Consider the following 6,558-nt stretch of genomic DNA (forward strand, 5'->3'; position numbering starts at 1 on the left):
TTCTTTTTTTTCTCAATCATAATTGGCTAGAATTATTTGATACAGGGAGTAAAAACTTTGTTTCCATTAGAGGGTTGAAGGTCAGCCAGAGCCCTTAGTCTGCTGTTCACATGCTTTCTGAAGATGCTTTCTGGCTGTCAGAAATGAGCCCAAAACTGGTGCTGTGTTTCATGTGGTGCTTCCTACTGCATTGTCGTATTTTCATCTGAAGTAAGGCACGAGGTGTCAGCCTGCTTTCCAGGCAAGTCTGGTTCTTTTCTCTTTTTCTTTTTTCTTTTTTTCTCTTTTTTCTTTTTTCTCTTTTTCTTTTTTCGTTTTCTCTTTTTTCTCTTCCTTTTTGGCTTGTTTTCATGTTTCCAAACCTAACTGTGCCAGACGTATTAAGGGCTTTTCAGAGCGCATTTGTCCCTGTCCAAGTCTTCTGGTTAAATGCTTGCCAAGTGCAGTATTTTAAGCTTTGCAGTGTTTTGCTTGGGTATTCTGTTTGGCTTTTCTTCTGTGTGTTTTTGATTCTTTTTTTTTAATTGCAAAGCTTCAAAACAAATTTTTCTTGGTAGGATGGCGATAGTTTTGGTGCATCGAGGAGAAAGAAGATTATCTGCCAGCTTCTTGCAATTCCCATGTCCAAAGCTGCCGAAGTAAACTGGAAACCACACATATTTGAGTGATTTAAATATATCAGTACCAAAGAGGTTGACAATTTTTTACAGGACTGTCATAATTCATTTGTAAATATTGCAGAGCCTGGTCAGAACTGAGTAATAGTTTCAACGAATGACCTAATTTCTATTGATGACTTGAGACCTTCAAGTATTAGAAAAGAGCCTACAAGAATGTGTAATATCACAAAATACAAGATACTGTACAGATTAATAACTGTTGTACAGATTAAATAACTGTAACTAATTAATTAACAGTAAGAGATTAATTCACTGTAACTAATGTACAGATTAATAACTATTTGTAGTGTGAATCCAGGAACCCTCCAGCAGAGTAATGGGAAAATACCTGGATTTATTAGTCAACAATGAAAGCAGGCTGCCAGTTTAATGTGGTTGTGAAAAAGCTGAGTGTGACAGTGGTGTGCACACAGCCAGGCCTCTGGGTGACTGCTGAGACATTACTGTATCCAGTTCTGATAAAGCGTGTCCAGGAAAGAGCAGTTTGTGCAGAAGTACTTCCGGGAGGGTTACTGGAGATGAGAACAAAGCTTATCTGCAAGAGGCTCTGGAAATATTTGTTTGATTAACCTAGGAAAAGCAAATGCAAGGGAAGGTTGTGAGTAACCAGTAAGGCAGGCTCAAGCGAGTAGGCATTTAACCTAATGAGCAACACTGATGGGAAAGCACGGATCTAAACTGATTATAACTAGATAGAAAACTAAGCCCTGTCTCACTGCAGTGAGGGTTTCAGCTTCCATGAAGAACAGTGAAAATGGACTTATCTAACAGGCTTTAAAATGTGTTGTGCATCAGAATAGGAAGATTATATGTAATTACACAAAACAGATTTAAGTGATCAATGTTGGAGGGAGGAGTTTTGAGCCTCCCCAACTCATCCTGAGACCCGAGCAACCTCCTGATGTTCAGCAGAACAAAAGCTGTCAACTGCTGGTTCATGATGGGGAGGCTGGGAAGGCCACAGTTCAGAAAGAGGTACCAGGAATGCTCCCATTAAGGAGATTTACACCAGGTGTTCAGTCTCTTAGATTTGATGGGCAGCAAAATGTTATTTTACTTAATAGTGTATGCAGGGACCTAAGAAATGTAGAAACTGGAAATACAGAAGGATAGTATATAGAGAGTATGGAGGATGTAAGAGAAAATGTAGGATGGTCAACAGGAGGAGGTGCTGGATGGTGTGAGTGTTCCTGAGGATCTCGCCATATCCGTTTTGAGGCTGAACATCTTGTCATTGCCCAGTGCTGTTTTTCTGAGCTTCGTTTTTGATTGTAACTCATCTGACAAGAACAACAGCACTGAAAATTCACCTAATAAGAGCTGGAGGCTCAGCCCTAAAAACAAATACAGTGTCAGTTATGTGGAGTTATTTATAGTGAGGTGGAGAACATGGGGTCATTTAGGTACTGCCAGTCTGTTTTTATAGCATGTTGCTTATACTTCTGTTCCTCTTTACTGAAGAACGGGAGAAAAAAATGAGATAGTAAATTGCAGGGAAAGAGAAACTTCCTGCCATAAAAGATTGAATTGGGCAAGGCATGCCAGGCAAATATCTCAGCCCACAGCATGCTTTCCCAGCGTGACTTCCTTTGTAGCTTCTCACAGGAGACTCCAGAGTCATCTAGTCCCCCTGTGCTGTACAGCTGGGCTTTTGCCAGCTTCCTAGGATTTAGAAACTTCTGTTTTATTGCTCACTTCTCAAGTCTTTTTATGTCTTGTATCGAGCTGTCTTATTTCAAGCTTCAGTGGCCTGCGGCTTACCGCGCTCTTTTATGGTAGCCTGGAGTTTCTCAGTAAATATTGAATTTTTATCTTGCGCAGCAACCAACACACTGGTTTGTAATTTTTTTGCTAGCTATTGTAGCCTCTGACTGTGCATTAGGATATGTATTTAAAAGAGGAAAATGGCCTCTAATATCTATTTCCATTCTAGAGCCAGGGCTTGCCAATGCTTCGCTATTAACAGTATCAGTCACAAAATGTAGCAGTGTGAAAGATGGGGGAATCCGTAGTTCCCTCCCTATGAGAGCTGATGATGGTCTTCTGACCCTGAAGTGCAAGAAAATGTGTGAGATAAAGCTGTCTGTGCTACAAACTGTTCTGGTGCACATTTGTTTTCCATGGTCAAGTGTTCTTTTAAGTGCTTATTAGTAGAAGAAAATGATTTCCTGTCCTTGCTTACCATCATGTCTTTACATTCAGGCTGTCAATTTCTCCTAAGTGTGTGTCATTGCAATATTTAGGAAGGGTTAAGGATTAAGATTTTGTTTAGTCCTTAATATTTCTTGCTAGATGAATTGTCTTGTTAGTAATGTCCATAAAGTTGTTAGCAAATTGAGGATGCAAGTAGCTGCAGTGGAAGGTGGCTGACTTGGCTTACCCTGTCCTTAGCATTTTAGCACCTTACCAGGTGATCAGACTGGTAATTTCCCTTTCACACTGGCAGTGAAGTTGTCCCATTCTTTTACCAAGTGCAACATTATAAATGTTTGACACCTTTGTTTGCTTTCTAGGTGAGAGCAGGAACTATCTGGGTGTACCTGTAAAGGTGAAGGAGGCTGGACCTCCTCTGTCATGTCTGGCAGCAGTCAGGTGGCAGCTCAGGTCACCCTAGAGCCCATCAGTGACAGCCAGCACCATCTCCAGCCTGCTGGAGGGACTAGGATTTGGGATTTAATTTACCACGCTGGAAGGGCACGTTACAGAAGCAAGGTTCCATTAACTTCTCTGCTTTGGGTTTTTTTTGTTTTGTTCTTAAGCAAATCTAAGCCCTTGTTTTGGAAGGTACAGCGAGCGGGCTTTAGTTTTGTAGTGGTGAAGCCTTGTGTGAGCTCTGAGTGAATGACTCCTGTCTCTGTGTCTAGCCTCAGTGAAGTCAGGGGTGCTCTGTGCCAAGATGACATAGCAGCCTCTCCACAGACCTCACTGTAAGGAAAAGTCAAAATCTGCAGTGATGAATTACAGTCATCATTACTTGTCTGCATTGGCTGGAGCTAACAGTTCCCTATGTGCAGGGATTCACTCTCCTGTGCCATCCTGGGCTCAGCACCCTAAACTGGTAAATTAGGCTGATCTGTCCAGTGTATCAAGTGTGATGGCCATCAGTATTGTTATGCTTTAGTTCTGGTACCTGGTTTTGGGAAGACAATTCACAAAGCTGAGGTAAGCTCTAGGAAATTCTTGGCAAAACTGGGACTTTAGCACTTGGATTCCCAGCAGCCAAGCATGCTGAGTGGGGAGATTTTAAACCAGATGATTGGAAATGTTCTTTGGGCAACTCTTTTCTGCTCAGTTTTAATTGCTTATAGCCTTCACTTAAGCACATTTAGAGTCAGAGAGCCAAAATCTGAAGTGGTCTCTTGTACTTCCTGTGATCCATAGGGGTGAAAGCAGACCCTGGAAACTGGCTCTGTTAGCTCCCCAACTCTGCCCAACCCCACACTGCTTTTCTCCCTCTGACACCTGTGCTGGGCCATTTCAGCTCACTGAATTTGTAGAAAGTGAACCCAGACTATGAATACAAATTGTTTTATAATTCCTAGCTGCCAGGGGCTCAGCCATTAAGAAAAACAGAGTTAACTCTGTTAACTCTCACAGTGTTGAGTTAACATCTTCAACTTAAAACAGTTTAACCCCCCACCTATTGATTCCCAAGAGACTGTTTTGTGTTGTGAGGGACAACAAATGAGATTACATTCCAGCAGAATGAGATTCAATTAATGTGTTTTCCCTTACAACTAGAGAGGACAACCAGTGTGAACACAATTACTGTGGCTCCACCAATAGATACTCATTAAATTGCTGTACCTGCCACTTTCAATTGTGTGATCCAGTCCCCAGGGTTTGGGTTCTTCCAGTTTTTTACAGTTTGAAAGAGATGGAGACAATAGGAGTAGACATACCAAAGTCTTCTCTCAGTCATAATTTAATTTTCTAACCAGAAAGGAGCATTAAGGTAGCTTCAATCCCATGGGTTTATTTCAAAACTTGATAGGTCCACAGATCCCCACAGCTTTCTCATTATTGATCTTTCCTAACACTGCAGGTTAACTGTTAAAGAAAGGGGATCACTTGTTGAGGGGTAGGAATGATGATTTTTTAACTGTTTTATGCAGTCAGTTGCCCATCCCTGTTTTGTATTAAGGTAATTGTGTTTAATTGAAGAGGGTGGTTAAATTAAAAAAGAGTAATTGCTCCTGGCCCCTCTTTTTACTAATAGTGAAAATTTGATAAACCATTCCCCAAAGTGCCTGGAAATCAAAGTGAAAATAGTATGAATTAGCTTGTGACCTGATTTTTACTGTTTTCAGTGGTTTTGGTGGACTTTAGCTGATGTATTATGGCATTTCACAACAAAGTTATCCTTGCTTCCCATAAAGCAAATGAGAAACCTTGATGGTGCAATTAATTTTAATTAAAACTTCCACTGCATATTTAAGTTTTGTAAGAAATACTCATCACTAATTAAGTTAAATAGCTGTTGTTCAGATGTAAAAACAGGGGGAGTCAATTTCAAGATATAAAAAACACAGCAAAATAAACCATAACCAGGAAATTTATTATTCTATTTGACTCTGTCATTCTTTCTCCTTAAGATGTTTAAAAATAAATCAATTCAATCACCAGACTTAAGAGAAAGTTAAGACAATGATAGTCTGTTTTTATTAAGATACAAAAGTTTTGCAATATCTGTCATAAGTTAGCCTTTTTTTTTTCTGAGTGAGACTTAAAATAAGTCCTTTATAATAATCATTGTAAAAGCATCAGGGACATTAGAGTTATAGGCATCAATAAATATTACAGTTACAATAATATTTGCTTGTTATGCGGTTATTTTTTGCAAAATATTCAGAACTGAAATTGTAAGATCTCTTCATTGCTCTGAGTTACACTGTAAATTAAAATAAGATTTCCAATATGCTTTTCACAGAAAGAGGGGAAGCATTTAATCTTGATTTCACATAATCCAATCATAACTTGGATAAATTCAATTTAGTACATGAACTAAAACCAAGTAGGTGATTTTGGTGCATATCCAAAGGGCTGGGTTTCTTCTGAATATTTGGATTTACATAGTCTGTCCTGGCGGAGTTGGTTGCTGTGCTGAGCATCACAGTGACAGTGGGAAAGGCCTGGGGAGGGTCCCTGAGGAGAGGCAGGTTTTAAGGGCAGACAGGGAGATGTAGGGCACTGGTCACTGCCTGGGGGTGTGAAAAGACCCAGCTGCCCCTTTGCCAGCAAGTGCTGACCCTGTCTGTGTACACCAGGAGCTGGACAAATGTACAGTAACTTGTCTCTTACTGCATGGAGGTCTGGAATTTGTAGGAGCTTGTGGAGCCCAACCTCTCAATTAGTGGAAGTTTTAACTGAATGCTTCAGAATCATGTGGTTTGTACATGATCTTTATCAATATAGGAGCTACTGACTGCTGGCCTTCAGAGATAAACATTAAGAGCCTGAAAATAATTGCCTCCCAACACTGACTATTGGGTTTGCCTTTTGCTCTTCAGTTATTGTTGCTTTTTGCTGCTTTGTGATAGATTGTTCGGATTTTTTAACAGAAACCAGGAATCTCATGTTTTTGATGCCAGTAGCTGATGCTTTAAGACAACCTAATATCCTGAATTTATGATAAAATCATTCTAGGCTAAAGAAAAGACTTGTGCAAGGAAAATCTAAAAGGAGCTGAGTTGGTGAGGTGTACAAAGCTCTCATACTCCTCTTTAGGTCTTCAGTCCAGTATGTGAATGCAACACTGTGACTACTGTTTTCAAGCAGCCTTTCAGAGGTGTGTTATAGTGGGAGGTCTGTGCAAGCAGGAGTTCTGCATATCCTACTTTGGGAACCACAGCTCATTTGCTTCAGGAAAATACAAAGA

The sequence above is a fragment of the Agelaius tricolor genome, unplaced genomic scaffold (genome assembly GCF_023055355.1).
Source record: "Agelaius tricolor isolate 1412-34295 unplaced genomic scaffold, bAgeTri1.0.p SCAF_7, whole genome shotgun sequence".
Lineage (NCBI taxonomy): Eukaryota > Metazoa > Chordata > Aves > Passeriformes > Icteridae > Agelaius > Agelaius tricolor.